We start from the raw sequence: 20,968 nt of genomic DNA on the forward strand, positions 1-20,968 counted from the left end.
AAGCCTAATATATTAGTGGGGGCGGGGGTGGTCAAATGGTAAAGGACATAATGTCCTCTATCTTATTTAGTTTATAAAAAAATACATTAGTTATGACCCACTGAATTGATTTCATGGTGGGTCACAATCCTCGGTTGAAAAAACACTGGTTTTTATGGGAACCCATTTATGAGTGGGAAAAGATTTAGATCTGAAGCATTGAGCCTGTGAATACCCGAGATGTATAAATTTTTTAAGCAGAATGGCCTGAGAAAGAGGAAGTATAAGGTTGCAAGGCCACCAAGGAGGAAAACCTACATTTTTTTCCACTGGCATTAGATTTCTTAGAGTCAGAAGCTGAGGTACAACAGTGCGGACTATTTTATTGGTCTTACCCATTTTTCTGCAGATCTATCAGTCCAAGTTTTGAGAAGACTACCCGTTCAGGCTTTCATTTTTACCAATGGAAATGACAAAAAGTACACTACAAATGGAGCAAAAAGAGAGAAAAAGAAAAAAAAAAAGACTTTGAGGTACTGGATAAGAGCATAGACTATGGAGTCAGGCAAGCTTTGAATCAAATTCTGGCCATGCCGCTTACAAATTGGTTACCTTGACGATTTGCTTAAGCTCTATGATGCTGTTTTCTCATCAGAGTTTCTTGTGGCACTAAAACACTTAGCATAATACTGGGCACAAGATGCTTAATACGTATGGTGTGATTTTTATAGGATGCCTCTGTCACTAATAAGTTGTGTGACATTGTGCCAATCATTCAACATCTGTGAACCAAGAGGAGCCATGTCTTTCTCATCTACAAAGTGAGGGACTTGAATGATACGGGTAATGCATGCCCCAGCTTTAAGTTTCATTCATTAAAATCCATTACCACTAGGAATTTAGGCATACTGGAGCCAGCTAGTGGAAGTATACCTCTTACCTAGATATACGTGGAAAATACAATCTTTTAGTTTTTCACTATCATCCAGACACTGACTTCTTTAACTAATTACCTTGTTTGTAAAAGTTCTTTAGAAACCATTTCAGAATTATGAAAGCCAAACTCCAATGTTTTAGCAGGAAAATAGGAAGGCTGCAGTGACATGATATTGTATTGCTTAGATACCAGAAGTCATGAAAGATGTTGCTACATAACATTGATAAAGATCTAACTAAGGATAAGGTTTTCCTGATCCAATTGTTAGGAGATCTTCTGCCTATTTAATGCTCTAAGGATTATATAAAGGCATACTTTTTTGCTTTTTTTTTTTTTTTTTTTAATCTCAACAGTTGCTTTTCCATTATAGAAGGACCTCTTTCTAGTCTTAGCTATTGGAAAGGGAATTCCCTGGTGGTCCAGTGATTAGGACTCTGTGCTTTAACTGCTAAGGGCCCCAGGTTCAATCTTTGGTGAGGGAACTAAGATCCTACAAGCCAAGCAGCCAAAAAACAAACAAACAACAACAACAAAAATTAGAAAAATAAGTCCCATTTTCCTTTTATGCCTAGTCTACTTCCTACTTTATTCTAGGCCATTGTTAAACAATGTTCCACTGTTTAGTCAGAAGTCATTCAAAATGAGATTTTTCAGTTGTCCCTGAGCTTTTAGTCTTCCTCTCCCTTCCACTTTCTTCTGTTCTAAAAGAAATAAATGTCCTCCTTTCCATACATTTACCTACTTTTGGTTAGAATCCATAACGTCAACTTCTTCAGCTAGGATTATTTCTGCCTTGTCTATATCTGTAGAATCTATCTCTGTTTCAAGGGGAATTTATTCTCCCTTCTCTATGCCTCCATTTTGGTTTAGGAATTTATTACGTCTCTCCTTCACAATTGAAACAGCATCTTACAAAATCACCTAGCCTTTCTTTTTTTTTCTCTCATTTCATATTCTTGCTGCAACCCTTAGCCAAAACTTAAATTATATTACTGAGTAAGTCACAACCCTACTTCAAAATCACTAGCAGCTGCTGAGTGTTAAATAAAAAAAGTTTCCAAACTGGGAGCTCACTCTTTATTGGATACTCATTACTTATTTGCATTTAGAAGCTACCCTATTTAACATCCACTTCTAGCCGTGATGTTGGGACTAAACTACTAAATTTACTCCAAGGCATAAACAACTACACAACTGGAAAAAATGAAAGAACTATTTCAAATGTTTGACAACAGCACAGGACAGTGAACCCCAAGAAAAGAAGAAAAAAATGAGGTGAGTCCATTTTTCCCCAAGGCACATATCAGCAGACAGAGAAAAAGATGAATTACCTTTAAGGGAATGATAATAAGAATGATTGTTGTTTATTAATCGGATGTAATGGAAAAAAGGATAAGAGATTATTATTTTTTTAATTACTAAAAGAAAAAAAGACTATAACCTAGAATTCTATAAGCAGACAAATTATACTTCAAACTAAGTTGAAGTAAAGAGATTATCAGACAAGCCAAATCTGAGAGAATTTATTGCCAGGAGACCTGGGCTACAAGAAGTATATAAAGAAGATTTTCAGGTTGAAAGATAATGCTGTATGAAAATGTGATTCTACACAAAGAAATGAAGAACGCCAGATATGGTTAATACATCAGTTCCGTTCAGTCACTCAGTCGTGTCCGACTCTTTGCTACCCCATGCACCGCAGCACGCCAGGCCTCCCTGTCCATCACCAACTCCTTGAGTTCACCCAAACCCATGTCCATTGAGTCGGTGATGCCATCCAACCATCTCATCCTCTGTCATCCCCTTCTCCTCCTGCCCTCAATCTTTCCCAGCATCAGGGTCTTTTCCAATGAGTCAGCTCTTCGCGTTAAGTGGCCAAAGTATTGGAGTTTCAGCTTCAACATCAGTCCTTCCAATGAACACCCAGGACTTATCTCCTTTAGGATGGACTAGTTGGATCTCCTTGCAGTCCAAGGGACTCTCAAGAGTCTTCTCCAACACCACAGTTCAAAAGCATCAATTCTTTGGCACTCAGATTTCACATAGGTAAATATAAAATGCTTTTCATATCATAATTTTTTTTAAAAAACTAGTTGACTCCTTAAAGCAAAAACAATCACAGCATTTATGACATATGTGGTAGCACAAAAGATGAGAAGGAAGAAAATGAAATTATATGTTATCAAGATTTTTATTATATATAAATTATTATAATATTTCTGGTGAAATTCAATACCTGTGGCAGATTCATTTCGATATTTGGCAAAACCAATACAATATTGTAAAGTTTAAAAATAAAATAAAATTTTAAAAAATAAAATAAAATTCATGTAATAAATCCTAAATTAACTACTATAAAAATAAAATTTTTTAAATATGAAGATAAATTAGTAAAGGAGATGAAGTACTAAAAATTACTCAATCCAAAAGAAAGTCAGAAAAGCAGGGAAAAGCCTACAGATTATGTGAACAAATAAAGCTCAAATAAGACAGTAGGCTTATAACCAAACATAAACTCTCCAACAAAAATAAGTTCACCAGGCATGATTAAAAACTGTGGCTCAATTATTAGTAGCTTAAAAGAGGAATACATTAAGTATAAAAAAACAGCTACAAATAGGCTAAAATTAAAGGATGGGAAACACTACTCATAAAAAGTTTGCCTGTATCAAAAGCAGACAGAGTAGACTTCAGAAAAAAAAAGTATTGACAAAGATATAAGGAACATCTCATGATGATAAAAGGGTCAGTCTATCAGGAGGAGGTGGAAATCGTAAATGGGTGTGTATGCATCTAAAAACAGAACTTCAAAAATACACAAAACAAACACTTAATATGACCAGAGCGAGAAATAGACAAATCCACAATTGTAGTTAAAGATTTCAATATTCCTCTCTCAGGAATGATGGAAAATTTGGCATAAGTCACTAGGGATATAGAAAGTTTGAATAACACTATCAGCAAACTGAACCCATTTGATGTTGTAGAATATTACATCCTTTGACAGTATTCTTTTCAAGCTCACTTAAAACATACAGAGATAGATCAGATGCTGGGCCATAAAATAAGTCTCAAAAAATATTGAAGAATTGGGATAGTTCAAAACATGTTCTCTGAACACAATACTACTCTAGAAGTCAGAAAAAGAAGTATACCTGGAAATCATCAAATATTTGGAAATTAAACAACAGAGTTCTAAATCATCTATAGATCAAAGAGGAAATTCCAAAGAAAACTGACAAATATTTGGAACTGAATGATAATGAAAAAATTAAAATATAGTAGCATATCAAAATATGCAAAATATAGATGTAGCAGGGCTTGAAGGGCAATTTGTAACTCTAAATGTTCACATTAGGGGAAAAAAAGGTCAAAAGTCAATGATTTAAATTTATAGAATTTAAGAAACTATAAAAGGAAGGACAAATTAAATACAAGCAATCATTAAGAGGGATAGAATAAACACAAAAGTAGAAATCAATGAAATGATAGACAATAGAGAAAATCAAGACACTTAAAGCTTTTTCTTTGCTGCCATTAATAAAATTGATTAATTAGATTGACCAAAAAAATAGAAAAACCCACACAAATTATAATTTTTGAGAATGCAAGAGACATTTTTACATTTTCTATAGATATTGGACATCAAAGCAATAATGAGGTGATACTGTAAACAATTCCATGACTATAAATTCAACAACTGGGGAAGAGCATAGATTCTAAAAGTAGATCCATGCATAGGAAGTAGAGATAATAAGTGAAATAAGATAAATGCATAGGACTTCCCTGGTGGTTCAGTAGTTAAGAGTCCACCTGCCAGTGCAGGGGACACAGATACGATGCCTGGTCTGGGAAGAGTCCACATGCCCCAGGGTAACAAAGCCCGTGCACCATAGCTACTGAGCCTGCAAGCCACAACTGCTGAACCCACACGCCGCAGCTACGGAAGCCTGAGCGCCCTAGACCCGGCGGTCCTCAAAAAGAGAAGCCACCGCAAGGAGAGGCCAGAGCTCCACAACCAGACAATAGCCCCTGCTCCCACAACTACAGAAAAGCCAGTGCATCAACAAAGACCCAGCACAGCCAAAAGAAATTAAATAATTTTTTAAAAAGATAAATGCATAGCAGCAGGAGGGCAGTTATTGCTTTTAAGCCTAAAGAATGTGAACAGGAGAGGAAGACTTAAAGTTCACAGACAACTGAAGGATCTCGTTTTGAATGACTTCTTACCAAATTAAACAATGGATCATCAGCCTGGAATGAACTACAAAAGGAGTTGAAGATAAATGGAAATAGGAATTATTTTTCTAATAGTTAAGACTAGATTTCCTTCTTTGATGGAGAAGCATATGATTGAGATTTTTTAGTGCTAAATGTGAATGTTGCATTAATTATCTTTCATTGAAAATGTTAGAAAGTATATTATCACGCTCAAGTTTAAAAATGGGTTGGAATTAGATTAGTATCTTCATTCAGGTTAGACAAAATTTCATGTTAGCTGACTACATGAGTTTCCATTCAAGAGGTAATTTTTTAAAAGGAAAAGGTAATTTTTTAGTGGGTGTTGGCACTTCCAGTCCCAAACGAGGCATAAATGGGTCTTTATTAAGTTGAATTTGGAAAGTATAGATATTAGCTGTTAAGCAGAATGTATTCTCAAAGACCTTCTGTACACGGAGTATATTATATGTATGTATGTATTTTCCGTTTTCTTTTTTTAATTCGTTTACTAATTTACTTACTACATTTTTTTCTAGAATAAACATAATTTTTTAATTAAAAATAAAAAACTCTAAAAATCAACTAAGAAGAGATCAGTAATACTGGAATTATTAGTGCATTTCTTTGTTTTACTTTTTAGCTCTCTATTTTTCTACTTATCTCTGTGCTATGCTTCGTCACTCGGTTGTGTCCGACTCTTTGAGAACTTTGGAGTATAGCCTGCCAGCCTCCTCTGTCCATGGGATTTCCCAGGCAAGAATACTGGAATAGGTTGCTACTTCCTTATCCAAAGGATCTTCCTGACCACGGATTGAACCCATGTCTCCTCTGTGTCCTACATTGCAGGTGGATTCTTTATGCACTGAGTTATTGGGAATATTTTCTATTTTTCCTAGCATAAGCATGATTTTTTCACATAAAAACATCAAAGACTAAATCAACTGAGACGTCAGAGAATTTTAAAAAGTTTTTAAATTCCAGTTGTGTTATGGAAATTGAAAAGATTAGTACTTGAGAAATAATTTTTAAATATAAATATTATTGTAAATAGGTGATATACCCTTCAGTTCAGTTCAGTTCAGTCTCTCAGTCATGTCTGACTCTTTGCGGCCCCATGACTTGCAGCACGCCAGGCCTCCCTGTCCATCACCAACTCCCGGAGTTCACCCAGACTCACGTCCATCGAGTCAGTGATGCCATCCAGCCATCTCATCCTCTGTCGTCCCCTTCTCCTCCTGCCCCCAATCCCTCCCAGCATCAGAGTCTTTTCCAATGAGTCAACTCTTTGCATGAGGTGGCTAAAGTACTGGAGTTTCAGCTTTAGCATCATTCTTTCCAAAGAAATCCCAGGGCTGATCTCCTTCAGAATGGACTGGTTGGATCTCCTTGCAGTCCAAGGGACTCTCAAGAGTCTTCTCCAACACCACAGTTCAAAAGCATCAATTCTTCGGTGCTCAGCTTTCTTCACAGTCCAACTCTCACATCCATACGTGACCACTGGAAAAACCATAGCCTTGACTAGACGGTCCTTTGTTAGCACAGTAATGTCTGCTTTTCAATATGCTATCTAGGTTGGTCATAACTTTTCTTCCAAGGAGTAAGCGTCTTTTAATTTCATGGCTGCAGTAACCATCTGCAGTGATTTTGGAGCCCCCAAAAATAAAGTCTGACACTGTTTCCACTGTTTCCCCATCTATTTCCCATGAAATGATGGGATCAGATGCCATGATCTTCGTTTTCTGAATGTTGAGTTTTAAGCCAACTTTTTCACTCTCCTCTTTCACCTTCATCAAGAGGCTTTTTAGTTTCTCTTCACTTTCTACCATTGGAGAAGGCAATGGCACCCCGCTCTAGTACTCTTGCCTGGGAAATCCCATGGACGGAGGAGCCTGGTAGGCTATAGTCCACGGTGTCGCAAAGAGTCAGACACAAGTGAGCGACTTCACTTTCACTCTTCACTTTCATGCATTGGAGAAGGAAATGGCAACCCACTCCAGCGTTCTTGCCTGGAGAATCCCAGGGATGGGGGAGCCTGGTGGGCTGCCATCTATGGGGTCGCACAGAGTCAGACACGACTGAAGCGACATAGCAGCAGCAGCACTTGCTGCCATAAGGGTGGTGTCATCTGCATATCTGAGGTTATTGATATTTCTCCCGGCAATCTTGATTCCAGCTTGTGCTTCTTCCAGCCCAGCGTTTCTCATGATGTACTCTGCATATAAGTTAAATAAGCAGGGTGACAATATACAGCCTTGACATACTCCTTTCCCTATTTGGAACCAGTCTGTTGTTCCATGTCCAGTTCTAACTGTTGCTTCCTGACCTGCATACAAATTTCTCCAGAGGTAGGTCAGGTGGTCTGGTATTCACACCTCTTTCAGAATTTTCCACAGTTTATCGTGATCCACACAGTCAAAGGCTTAAAATATGACAATAGAAGACTGAAGTCCTTGTCTCCTCACATACATTATCTTGCCACTGTGCTTAAGTCTTTGAGTCATCATGTTAGAGGCATGACTAATCTGATGAGGACATTTTAGGAAATCAGGAAAGAGAAGGGTCTGTATGGCCAACATATACGAAATCATATGAAAAAAAAGATTAATTTCCTTTTCTCCTGAAGTTGTCAACAGTTAGAGGACAGGTCAATTTTATTGCATTAGCTCGCATTTATTGACCATGTAGTTTGAGCATGAGTCTGTACTAAGCCCTTAACTCATTTAATCTTCATGCCATCCCTATGAGCTAGGTAAAATTATTATCCCCATTTTTCAGATGAGAAAACTGAGGCACAACATTATGTAGCTAGTAACTTAAGATCTGGGACTCAAAGCTTAGCAGTCTGTCTCTTAACCTCTGAGTTATACTATTTAGAGACCTTGGCCATGTGACAGTACAGGAGATTGACCTACCATAGTGTATCAGACAGAATGGACCAAGACAACGGAAAAAACCCATTTCATTACAGAGAATATAACCATAGAATAAAAGGAACTTTTGAGATAACATCGGTTTCTACCTTCAGGCAGGTGAAACCTTGATCTTTGCATGATCAAGTGTTTTCTAATCTGTTGTAAAATATCCAGTGATATAGACTTCTTTGTGGAGTGCAGTGCTAGGCAGCCCCAAAGGGTCCCAAGGTTCCTCCTAGCATTGGTGCCTTGTGTACCCCCTCTGCTTGAGTATGGCTGAACACAGTAAAAACTCACTGTGACACATGGGATAGTGCAAATGCAATGTGACGTCACTTCCGAGATTAGGTTAGAAAGACTGTCGCTTCCATCTTACACACTCACTCTTGCCTTCTTTCACTCTCTAGCCCACCTGCTCCAAGGGAAGCCTTGTTGTGAGCTGCTCCAAGCTGCCATGTTGTGAGCTACCCTGTTAAAAGCCTCACATGGCAAGGACCTAATATCTTTAGTCTCCAGCCAGCAAGGACATAGGCCTGCCAACAGCCAGGAACGTGACCTTGGAAATGGTTCTCTGCTCTCCTGCTTGAGATGACTCTCCTGAGTCAGCCCAGCTGAGTCCTTGATTGTAACTTGTGAAAGCCCCAGAGTCGGAGACACTCAGCTAAACTATTCCTGGGTTCCTGGCCCACAGAAACTGTGAGATGATAAATGTGTGTTGTTTTAAACTGCTAACTAGGATTATATTGTCGCAAGCATGACAACAGGTAACTAATACCAGCATGTCGCTGATCTCATTGAATCCACTGGCAATTCTTTGGGAAAATGTTTACTTTTCTACTTCCTCCCCAAACTAAAACCCAAGTGTGTACACCTATGGCTGATTTATGTTGATGTTTGAGAGAAACCAACAGAATTTTGTAAAGCAATTAACTTTCAATTAAAATAAATAAATAAATTCAAAAAAAATCCAAGTGTTTCAGTATCTGGTGTTGGACAGTGTCTTTAACATGATGCCCAGAAGGACAGGGCAAAGTCCTTTTTAAAAAAAATTTTTTTTAAGGGAGTATAGTTGATTTACCATGTTGTGTTAGTTTCTGCAGTACAACAATGTGATCCAGTTACACATATTCATATATCTACTCTTTTTTAGATTCTATTCTCATATAGGCCATTACAGAGTATTGAATAGAATTCCCTGTGCTACTGAGGAGGTTCTTAGAGCAAGGTCCTTAAAGCAGTGCTAGGCTAAGGAAGAGCCATCTGACTTCTTTGGCTTTCTATGTTCCTGCCTTCAGTCCCTGGGTTAGTCTTACAGATTTTCTGCTCCATCTCCTGGCCATGCCTCCTGGCACTGCCCCGACTTGGCTCCTAGCAATCAACCCTGGCTGACCCTTAACTCTCCACCTCCTGGACCACAAAATAAACCCAATCCTCTGATCATAGCTTCTTTGAGACTATGTTTACCCGATGGTTTGGCTCTTCCTGGACTTTTATCATGCCTTTCAGAGCACTCTCCCTCTGTCTTGTACCTAGGGATGAAGCCAACCCATTCATTTCTGAAACTATGCTAAGTAAGACCAAGTTATGTTGTAAGTAATTTAATAATGTAGAATCTCCAGAGTTATAAAATAGTGAAGCCATGTTATAATAACTATCTTTTCTGTAATGGTTTATAAAATAAAACAATGTCATTATCTCCAATAGATTTTGAACAATAAGCTATAAGCATGGCTCATTTCCCAAAGGAAATTTTGGATTCTTGGGGATTAAAAGGTTAGAATTAATTATAAACCATACAATAAAATGGTTACTTTTCAGTTTAGATCCAACAAAATATCTTTTGTAGAATGACTTTGAGAGGCTCTCTAAATCAAGAACTTGCCTTTACTACTCATAAAATAATTGTGCAACATATATTCACTAAAAAGCCATGAAATGCAAGACACCAGCCCAGGCTTTATGGGAACATAAAAATGAAACTAGAAAAGTTGGGGGGAAATATTTTTAAGAACAGTTCCCTCCAATTCCTCCACTCTCTTGTGAAACAGTTTGAAAAAATATTTTTCTTTCTTACTCATGTTTCATTTGAGCCTTTGATCACTGAAAAAAAAAATTAAAAAAATTTTTTAAAAACCAGACTGTACAACATATTTTGCCTTTCAGACTACAAACAAAACCATCTTAGTTTTGTTTCAAGACTGCTAAAACCTATGTTTTGTATATATTCCAGCTTTCTCAAATGTTTAAGGATTTTTAAAAGATTTCACGATTTTAAGATCTCAAAATTTTATATCTTGCTCTTGACTGAATCTGGATATGTTTATGTGAGAGTATTCAGTGCAAATAACCTTTGATAAATAAGTGATGATTTAGAGCATCTCCAATTTACTACTTAGCCTCCCACCTCCAAGACTCTCAGTTCTGAAGAGCAAGGATTTTTCTCTGTTTTGTCCACTGCAGTATCTCCAGAGCCTGAAAGAATGAATGCACAGCACATAAAAGGTGCTCACTCAGTGTGTTGATTGAAGGAGCGATCTTTTTGGAAGAAGAGGACTGGGGGTTTTTGGCATTATTACTTCCATTTGTCTTGCCATCACATGTAGATGAATGTGAACCTATAGATATTCTTTCCTGCTGATATTATGACTTTGGCTTTCAACTCCAGCAAAGGAATTATATTTGGCTTTAAATAGAAATAAATGTGGAAACATTCTCAAAAGCCTGAAGTCAAAAGAAAGAAAAATCCTTCTACAACCTATTATTTATCCTAATCTTTTTTAGAGTGAGCCTTCGCGGTCCTCAGCCCCTTAAGCACCTTCTAAGGATGAACTAGATCAGATTCAGAAAGATGAAAGGAAATCGAAGCCTCAGATTAAAGAACAAGGTACCAACCAGTGGAGCTGGCTGCAGTGTGTTCAGCAGAAGAGGAGCAAGTGATTCGTGATAAGCTGAGACTCATTTCCTTGTTGGGTCTTACCTGGGCTTTTTCCTTTTGTTTCTTCCTTCCTCTCTCCTCCATGTCCTTCCTTGCTTCCCTCCCTCCTTTCATTCCTTCATCTGATTTCAGGGCTTTCTAAGAAACTTGGGACCTTCCAGGCAAAGTCTTTCTTCCTACTGTATTTCTTTCCATTTGTATTCAATTGTGACACGTATGAAATGAGGATTGATTTTTTTTTTCTGGAATTTTCTTTTAAGAAAAAAAATTTTTTTTTTAATTTTTTAAAGAAAAAAGGCTGGTGGAATTGTTTTTTTATCTCTTAAAAATAACTACCAATTTATGTCTTGAGGTTGGTACACATTTAGGCCAAAAATCTACCTTTTCTTGTCTTTTGCAACCATATTTCCATCTCTGGAACAGTAAGAATTAATTTTCAACATTTGGGAATGTAAGTTTGTATAGTTTTTTAACAGTTGACAAATACCATCTAATCCACACAATAATCCCATACAATTATAACTCAGTACTGGAAAGACAATTTTGCAACCACCACATAGAGAATTCCTTGTATTTCACTCATGTTTTATTTAAGCAGAATACATGCTGAAAATCACATCTGATTTTCATTGAAATTTCGTAGGCAGTTAGATGTGGGTATGAACTAGGGAATGTGTTTTCTTTGAATTCTGTAGCTCTTCTACTCATTTCTTTATGTTCTTTTTCTTTTCTTAACCATATGTTTTCGTATTATATTAATGAAAAATGTGGGATCCCTTGCTGGGGGGATTAGACTTGAGGGAACTTGTTATATGTCTAGGGAGGGGGAGAGAATGTGTGTCTTTGTCTTTCTATTGTGCTATCACATTTCCCAATGCCAGTTCTGGGGAGGGTAGGAACTGGTCATAAAGTGCTCCTATTATAACAAGAATATGCTTCCTTTACTGCCAATTCGACTTTTCTTTGTGTAAATGTGACAAGGCTCATGTGAAATTAAATGAAAATTATTATGGCTTGAGAAACAAAATGCTGTAAACATTTAGGCATTATTTCTAAATCCTCTAAATATGAAATGTTAATTCAAACTCACTCAGTGCCAAGGCATGGGGCAGATATTAAATAGGGCTGAAAAAAACTTTCATTTCTTTTTGGAAGGTTGTGACTTTCTTTGAATTCTTGTGATCTCTCCAGTAGCTCCTTCTGCTCTCCTTTCCTCCCCCACCTCTGTCCTTACCTCTCCTCATAGAAGTAATTTAAGAAGGGGAGTAAAGGAAAAGAAGCATTATTCTAATTCCTCACTAAAATTCCACCCACATCCAGTCTTGACTCTTTCACTTCTTACTAAATCTCCCAAAGAGAACAGAGCCGGCTTCTTCCCTGTGTTCACCAGGACATCTCTCTGAGAGGCGATATTTGACCCCTTGCTTTCCAGATGTCATTGGAAGTAAAACCATATGTAGTTTTTTCATGAGTCAGAATCAGTCCCTCTTACATGAGAAGTCAGCCTGAACAGCATGGGCCCTTGTACATCCCAGGAGAAAAAGAACAGGAGTTAAAACTCAGTTCCCCCTCTGCTTGCCCAAAAAGAAGGAAGAGAGTTGGGCCACCCCGTTGTGTGGGTGGCAAAATATTTCTCCTCCGGGGTAACTATTGCGTATCTGTCTTCCTCTGGGCCTGCAGCCTCTTTAGTCTGCTGGTTGTCGTTGTTGTCATTTAACCTGGCCAGTCGTGAGGCTCTGCTGACAGCAGGAGCTTCCTGGAGGCTGTGGAGTTTTCAGTACTGAACAGATACCTGCCCATGAGATACTGAAATCTGGGTTACAGTAAGGCCCAATGTAGTTCCATTATTCCTTTACGCTTTAAAAATTGCATGCCAAAGCACTGTGCTCTCTTCAAAAAGAAAAACCCACCCTCCTATCTTGGGCTCATCTCAATAGGCCCCTTTAATGCTTTTAGCTACTTTGAAGAACCATCTGTCATTAGTCTCAGCACCCAATCAAATCATAGCCACTTTCTTTTATTCTTTCTCCCGTTAAAGTGTTTTAGATCCATCACCCCTTCCTTTGCATTTTTACACTATTTTAATTTCCACTGTTTTTCTGAATGAGTTTTACAATGGTTCCTGTGATCATATTCATTACTCACCTTTCCTTTCTCTGCAGAGGTCAGCACTGACTGGAGACAATGGTCGTCAGCCTTTATTTTGGCCCTCAAGCCATCGACCATTCAATGGAGCCTCGGCTCCTTAGTCACACATGGGACTTAAGGCCTAGTTTGATCCTCTCTCTCATAGTCTCAGAGTCAAAGCTGCTGCAAGATCTGGTTCATAAAATATTGGCTAAGCAATGTGCCATTGTGCAGCGTCATCCTATTATTTAAGACAACTTGGCTTTTCTAGCTATTCTGCTGTCTTATTACTTCCAGATTAGCTGTCTCCCTGAGAAAGGCCTTTCCAGGCTGGTCAAGAAACAAAGTGTATCAGGAAAAGGAAGGTGAAAATGCAAATGTTAATTTCACTCCTCAAATGGTCATTGAGCTCACTGCCATGTTAGAGACAGGATGATCCATTCACTTCATAAACTCACTTGTTCCCCAACTTCCCCATGACAACTCATGAAAAAATGCTGGGCAACATTTTCAGCACACAACACAAAACGCCCAAAACCATCTTCATGGGGGGATTCTCTTGCCTGATTGATCAGAACAGGCAGATTCCCATGATCCTTGCACACGAGGTATAATCTTGAAGATAAGAATGACTAGCATCCCTCCATTGACTGACTTAAGGCAAGATCTGTTACTCTTTGGGTCACTTGGCCCATGTTGAATGATCTTGGGGGATAAGTTGAGTCTTTTCACATGGGTTTTCAAACTAGGAATGTTTCGATGGTAAACCAGGGCAGGAAGTATAATGGGAAGAGCTCTGTCACAGAAATTGGAGGGACTTCAATTGTTAAAAGGCGAAATGCCTTGTTTCGTCTCTGGTTTAAATTTAAGTTTACTGCCAAAGGTCACATGATGCAACAAGTCGTGCGGGCAGTCTTCACGGCGCCCAAGGGACAGAACTTGTTCTCTATGAAGTGATGTCCAGGCAGGATGCCCTTTAGAAGGCTGTGGTTTCCACAGCAAGAGGCTGAATTGTGTTGCTGTCTCTAATTCCAGTTTATAAAAGCATGCAAAAAGATTATCCAAATCCTACAGAGTTTAGTAACTATATTAAAGACAGATTTGCTTTGAACATTGGTGGCCAAAATGATCGAGAAGATGAGAGAAGACAGAAGTGAAATACAATCAGAATATTTATATACAAATAATATATCTTTAAAATTAAACTACTGTCGTGAGATCTCTCTGTACTCTCCAGATTTTGGTCTGCTTTTGTACTCAGCAGATAACCTTTGATCATGTCTGCAAAGAGACCAAAACGTGAATAATTTGACAATGACAAAACCGAAAACCAGATACTCCCATTACTATAAGACCCAGTCTTCTTTTGTCATTGTTGGATATTTTAACTGAATTCCCAAGTCACTCTTTAATGGTCAGAACAAGTAAACAATCTTGGGTTGTTTGGCAATATCTGTTATAGTTCCTTCAACTGGATATATCCTTCAAATCAGCATTTTCACCTTTAAAAGTTTGTCCTTAAAGTATACTTGCTCATTAGTGAAATGATTTATGTTCAAGATTTCTCACAAGTTAGAACTTAAATATATCCTGACACATCTATTCCAGGGAATAGTACACAGCTGTTTGATAAAAAATCAAGCAAAGTTCAGGGAGACTTCCTTGATGGTCCAGTGGTTAAAACTCTGTGCTTCCAATGTAGGAAATGCAGGTTTTGTCCCTAGTAGGAGAACTAAGATCTCACGTGTCCTGTGACATGGCCAAAAAAAAAATTTTTTTAAAGGCAAAGTTCAGTATATATTGATGTGGAAAAATCTTCAAGATACATTGTTAAATGAAAAAATAAGAAGTCAAGGGAAAGAACAATGAGGATAGTTTTATTTTGCTGCTGCTGCAGCTGCTAAGTCGCTTCAGTCGTGTCCGACTCTGTGCGATCCCATAGACGGCAGCCCACCAGGCTCCTCCGTCCCTGGGATTCTCCAGGCAAGAACACTGGAGTGGGTTGCCATTTCCTTCTCCAATGCATGAAAGCGAAAAGTGAAAGTGAAGTCACTCAGTCATGTCTGACTCTTCACGACCCCATGGACTGAAGCCTACCAGGCTCCTCCATCCATGGGATTTTCCAGGCAAGAGTACTGGCGTGGGGTGCCATTGCCTTCTCCTTTATTTTGCTAAACATGTCTAAAATAAAAGAGGCAGTAGGAAACAAGAAAAGAAAAGAAAAGGGAAAAGAGACAGGAGGGAAAAGGAGGGGGAGAAAGAAGGAAGAAAGAATGAAGGGACAAAGAAGAGCACTGATGTATATATGCTTCAAATATCTCTAGAAGCCCCATCTCCTAGGATATTAACTGGAAGCTAGGCATGTACTTTTGTACCTTTTCAATGTTTTGAAAAGTTTCGTAGTTTTTACATTTTTAAACCAAGTGAATATATTACTTGTCCTATATAACACGAGAGAAATGAAAGTCACTCAGTCATGTCTGACTCTTTGTGACCCCCATGGACTGTAACCTGCCAGGCTCCTCTGTCCATGGGATTATCCAGGCAAGAACACTTGACAAGAATACTTTCCAAGGAGTGGGCAGCCGTTTCCTCAGGGGATCTTCCCAACCCAGGGATCGAACCCTGGTCTCCTGCATTGCAGGCAGATTCATTACTATCTGAGCCACCAGAGATTTGAGAAGATTGCCTTTTTTTTTTTTTTTTTTGCTTGCTTTGGAGGAGCTGAGAATGAGCAATGGTATTTGGTCCCAGGCAGTGTAAAGCATAAATATAGGAATGGCCATTTTTAAATTTCATCTTGATGATTACACTGCCATTTTTGTTGGCATTTGAACATGTCATGCTTCAACAGCAGAAGCTTTAAATATCCTTCTTTTGCAACTCTGGGTCAGTGGTCAGGAGTGAGGGCAAAACAGTCAGCAAAGATATTAATAAGCTGAAGTCTTATTCAGTTTACAAGGAAAGTAGAAAGCAAGTGGGTGGTTTATAGATTCTCGCAGGAGGTAATAACATGAAACTGCTGAAGAGTAGGCAGTTTGAAAATAAAGCACAATATCTGAATCTATAAGCAGTGAACGTGAATGAAATCCACTTCTCCCAGGTTATTCTTTTCACACGTCTGTCCAGAATGTCATACAATTCTATGCTGTTTTTGTAAGTATTCATGTTTCCTGGCCTGTGAGCCCAGGGAAGGCATGATCTCTGTTCTAGTTGCTTGTGGACATCCATGCCCAGCTCAGCTTCTGATGAACCCCTGGCAGGGGGTTAACAAATGATTGTTGCCTGCATAACTCTCAGCCCCAAAACAATATTGTTATTGTCAATAAAGAAATTTAATGCTTTCTAACATAAGGAAACCAGAGTGTGTCTGTAGTATTTCCCCCTCCTAAATGCCTTTTACCAAGGTATGCTCCCATTTCTTAGAAATAAAAATATTGTCTGAAACTTGGACTTTTTAGCAAGTTTATTATAGAATACAAATATATAGATAAAACCCTTTAAAGGGTTTTAACAAGAACCCATTAAAAAAAGGAGTTCTTTGCTTTAAATTTCATGAATATTAAATGTAAACATGTTGGCATTTATTTGTTAGTTGTATCACTTGACAAAATAATTGAGACACTTAATGAAGTGATTAACTTCCCTGGTGGCTCAGACGGTAAAGTGTCTGTCTACAATACGGGAGACCCGGGTTCGATCCCTGGGTTGGGAAGATCCCCTGGAGAAGGAAATGGCAATCCACTCCAGGACTATTGCCTGGAAAAATCCCATGGACAGAGGAGCCTGGTAGGCTACAGTCCATGGGGTCGCAAAGAGTCGGACACTACTTGAGCGACTTCACTCACTCAATGAAGTGATTTAACAGTAATATAAAGATAAGAAGAGCCACCCAAGATAATGCCAGGGGTCCCACTCTTCCCACAATGTAGTGATTATGTTCTCAATGTTTTTCTATTCTAAATTTAACTCAAAACTAGAGAAAATTCTTTATGATCAAATTAAATGTATAGTTAAAAGAAGGAAGAAATGTAAAAACACACAAAACAAGCCCCACTCTCCTCTGCTTTTAGCTGTTGGGTGCAATCTCAAACACAAATTAGCATTTGGAGTTTGATTTAAGAACTGAATGTCTTTTCCCTGACTAGTAAACCTTTGCTAGTCTAAAAGTTGAGTCCTTCCAACTGAAGGTTTGAATTAGAATTAAAATAATATAAAGTCAGGAGTGATGGTGTGACCACAGGATTTTTTCTTAAAAAAAAAGTTATAATTGGTCTTTCCTAATCCTGGATTTTAGAGTTGGTGATTTTCATATAAGTCAGAAAAGGTTACCCACTCCAGTATTCTGGCCTGGAGAATTCCATGGACTGTATAGTCCATGGCGTCACAAAGAGTCAGACACGACTGAGCGACTTTCACTTCACAGAACGCGATACATGTCCAATAAATATTAACTATTGTTATTGTTCATATTATCCTCAACTTAAGTAGTGACTTACCCTTAGGATGGAGTCCAGCTAAACTGAAATCAATCTGATACACTACACGGGGCAGAAGGAGAGGAGATTGAAATGTAGACCATATAGAAGGGGGACTGATTTCATCTCTAGATTCTAAGCTCATTTGAAGTCATACATGTATCCATTCATACATGGTTCAGGAATAGACACAAAGTTTAACTGTAAAATAATTCTTATGTCAAGGTTCTACCAAGGTTGTTGCCATAGCTGTTGCTGTAAACCTGTTGGTTTTTCTCTTCTTTTTCACTTGTCCTTTCCTAAAGCTTCCCATTTAAATGTCTTTGATGGTGATGGACAATCAAATTTTAAATGTTATTGTGACTTTCACATAGGCTCCAAATTATTAGAAACAAAACTAATGAATAAGAGATTTGAATTAATTTAGGTACAAGCATCTTAAAAATAACCAAATAATTGCAATAGGAAAAAAAATAAATAAATCCTAACCTCTCCCTTACCCTTAGTTTTGTATTTGATTAAAATAAAACAAATTTCCCAATTAATGGAGTGACTTTTCTCAAAAAGCTCAAACTTTTTACTAAAAAAGAAAAATGCAACTCCTTAGACTCAAAATGTTAAGCGTGAGACTTCCCTAGCAGGCCAGTGGTTAAGACTTTGCATTTCCACTGCAGGGGACATGGGGTTGATCTCTGGTCAGGGAATTAAGATCCTATATGCTGCATGATATGGCCATAAACAAAAAAAAATTTTTTTTTAATGTCAAGTATGTATTGTCATTGTTGTTTTAGTCGTTCAGTCATGTCTGACTCGTTTATGATTGTACCCGTCAGGCTCCTCTGTCCATGGACTTCTCCATGCAAGACTACTAGAGTAGGTTGTCATTTCCTTCTCCAAGGGATCTTCCCGAGCCAGGGATCAAACCTGGGAGGCGGATTCTTTACCACTGGCCACCTGGTAGGCAGAGTAAGTGTGTATATACCAATATAAGTTTTAAAAGTGAAATTTATTGTATTTATCTCATTTTAATCAAACATTTAATGTCACATATTACCTTTCTTTTTTATATTACAATATTAAGAAAATATATCTATGAAATTCCAATTTCCTGGGGATGACAGCATTTGGATTCAAGTTGTCTCTTGATCATGTTACTTAGCCTTTCTAAAGTTTGTTCCTAAATTGCTCTCTATATCCAACTTTAAAATTCAAAAGGGTTTAAAGTGAGAAAATATTATTTATCCATATAAATGGCTCAGAGCTAGGTTTATCTAAGTTTTTATTTAATGATTTTATCCAAATAAGGTCTCAGACTTTAAAACTTCATTAGGAAAGACAAGTGATGTATATTCCTGCTCGGAGAGTGTTTCTCCATTTGTTCAGTGATGCAAAGGTATCACATGTGTGTTAATATAAGGCTTTAAGAACCCTAACTCAGGGAGAAAAGTTAACCCTCCCACCCTCAGGGTTACTTGCCGATTTTACTTTCATTTGGTTTCAAGGTGAAGCGTTTCCCAGTAGTCTCAAAGTTCTTTCACTGGTATTTTTGAAATGGCCTGCTTTTTGCCCAGAGATTGCTTTCATCATGGGGTTACAGTCCATGCTCAGCATTTCTCTTCTTCTTAAAGCCGTTGAGCAGTTTCAGGGGTAAATCACTTTCTATTTGCCTCAGTGCCATTGGCTTGGAGAACCCTCAAGGACCACTGCCCCGGCAGAGCCGCACACAGAGCACCCTGCTTCGGCATCTTTAAACTGCTCTCTGAGCTGCGGAACATGTCAGCTCTGGTCATCCACTCTCGCATGTTACAGGCACCTGCGGCATCTGACAGGGACCTTTCTGCAAGTACATGTGGGGGTCGGCCTTGTAAAGTCTTTATCACTTGCAGATTATTGCAGAGTGGCTACGAGCTGTGGTGTGATCCTGTCACACGGAGAGACTGGTCACATTTCCAGAACACCAGGGAAGGGACACCTGCAGACTTAATATTCATGGGCTTTTCAAAAACTTCTGTGTTACTCCAGGAAAACAAGACTCAACTAAATCTAATCATTAATCTGACAAATAATCTGAGAGGAATGTATCAGTTGACATTTTAGTCTAGGATTTTGTGAAAATCAAGCACAAATATTTTAAAAATTGACTATTATTTCCCCTTTTTTCCTAGAAATGTATAAGAGTTACAAAAAGAATCTCCTCTCAGGTCTTCTAGAAACTTCTTGCGTATTATTTAAATCCATTTAAAAAATTATTTTAAATATTTAAATTGTATTTGGTTCTATTATTGTCTTTTCCTCTCATTAGCTAGCTACTGCTCTTTTTTTTTTTAATGCATAAAATGTCAGACCTGCCAACATAATACCAAATCAAACCAAACAATAATCCATGATGGATGGTTTTCCTTATATCATTTCTCCTATCATTTCTCCATTCTCTAATTTACATGACTTCTCTTATGTATTAGCTGTCTTCTCTTTTCTCTTAATAATATTGTTCTAATTTCATCATTTATTCTGTTCTAAGAATGGTGCTCTATTAATTGTACTAGTACCCTTTCATTACATTTTCGTGTAATGGATACCCTCACCCATTCGACTCAAAACGTTTCTGTAGTTCTCAGACTTTGCTCTTCCAAATTCTTAACATCATCCTGCAATACTCAGGAGCTCTGTACTTTATTCTATTTGTAACCATTAGGCATTCCTTCTTGCTGGAAAATGGAGCAAACCAACAACCAACACTTTTTTTTTTCTTTCTTAGCTCTTAAGTAGTTATTTCCAACTCTACATACATTCTTCCTATATTTGCATCTTCTTAAGATTCTTCAAAATGTATTTGCATTGTTCTCTTTTGAATTCAAGCTTATTTGCAGAAGCTTCCTTCAAAGTAGCTGCAAGAGTTATTTTCCATCTTTAGGATGCAAATGCCATCTATTTATTATCCACTGATGTTATTTTGCTATCTTGTCCCTTTCCCACTTCTTTCTTTTTGAGAAGAGCCAGCTCTCCCATCATGACTTTGAATGGGAAAGTTGAAGCATCTCTTTCTCTCTTTCCCTCTTGTTCAAATGGTAGAACAACAAAAACTAAAAGTCACTGTAAGGGGAAGCTCTGAAATCATTATTCTCAGTCTTTCATTTCTCTTGGATGAAAAACCACTAGGATCCTTTAAAATCTATTTACCTGATCATTCTAGAAGGCAGTAAGTTTCTTAAGATGCTGCACACATAGTCACATGAAGCTAAAGATACATTTATATGTATAACTATAAACATAGATAAACATTAGATAATTTAAATAGAAACATAAAAGAAGAAAATGTAAAATACAATCTAAAGAAGACTTGCCATGTGGTTAACAGGCAGAATATTTCTTTCATGAG

Source organism: Bos grunniens, chromosome 9, assembly GCF_055505025.1.
Source record: "Bos grunniens cultivar Pamir isolate PY7600 chromosome 9, Bosgru_T2T1.0, whole genome shotgun sequence".
NCBI lineage: Eukaryota > Metazoa > Chordata > Mammalia > Artiodactyla > Bovidae > Bos > Bos grunniens.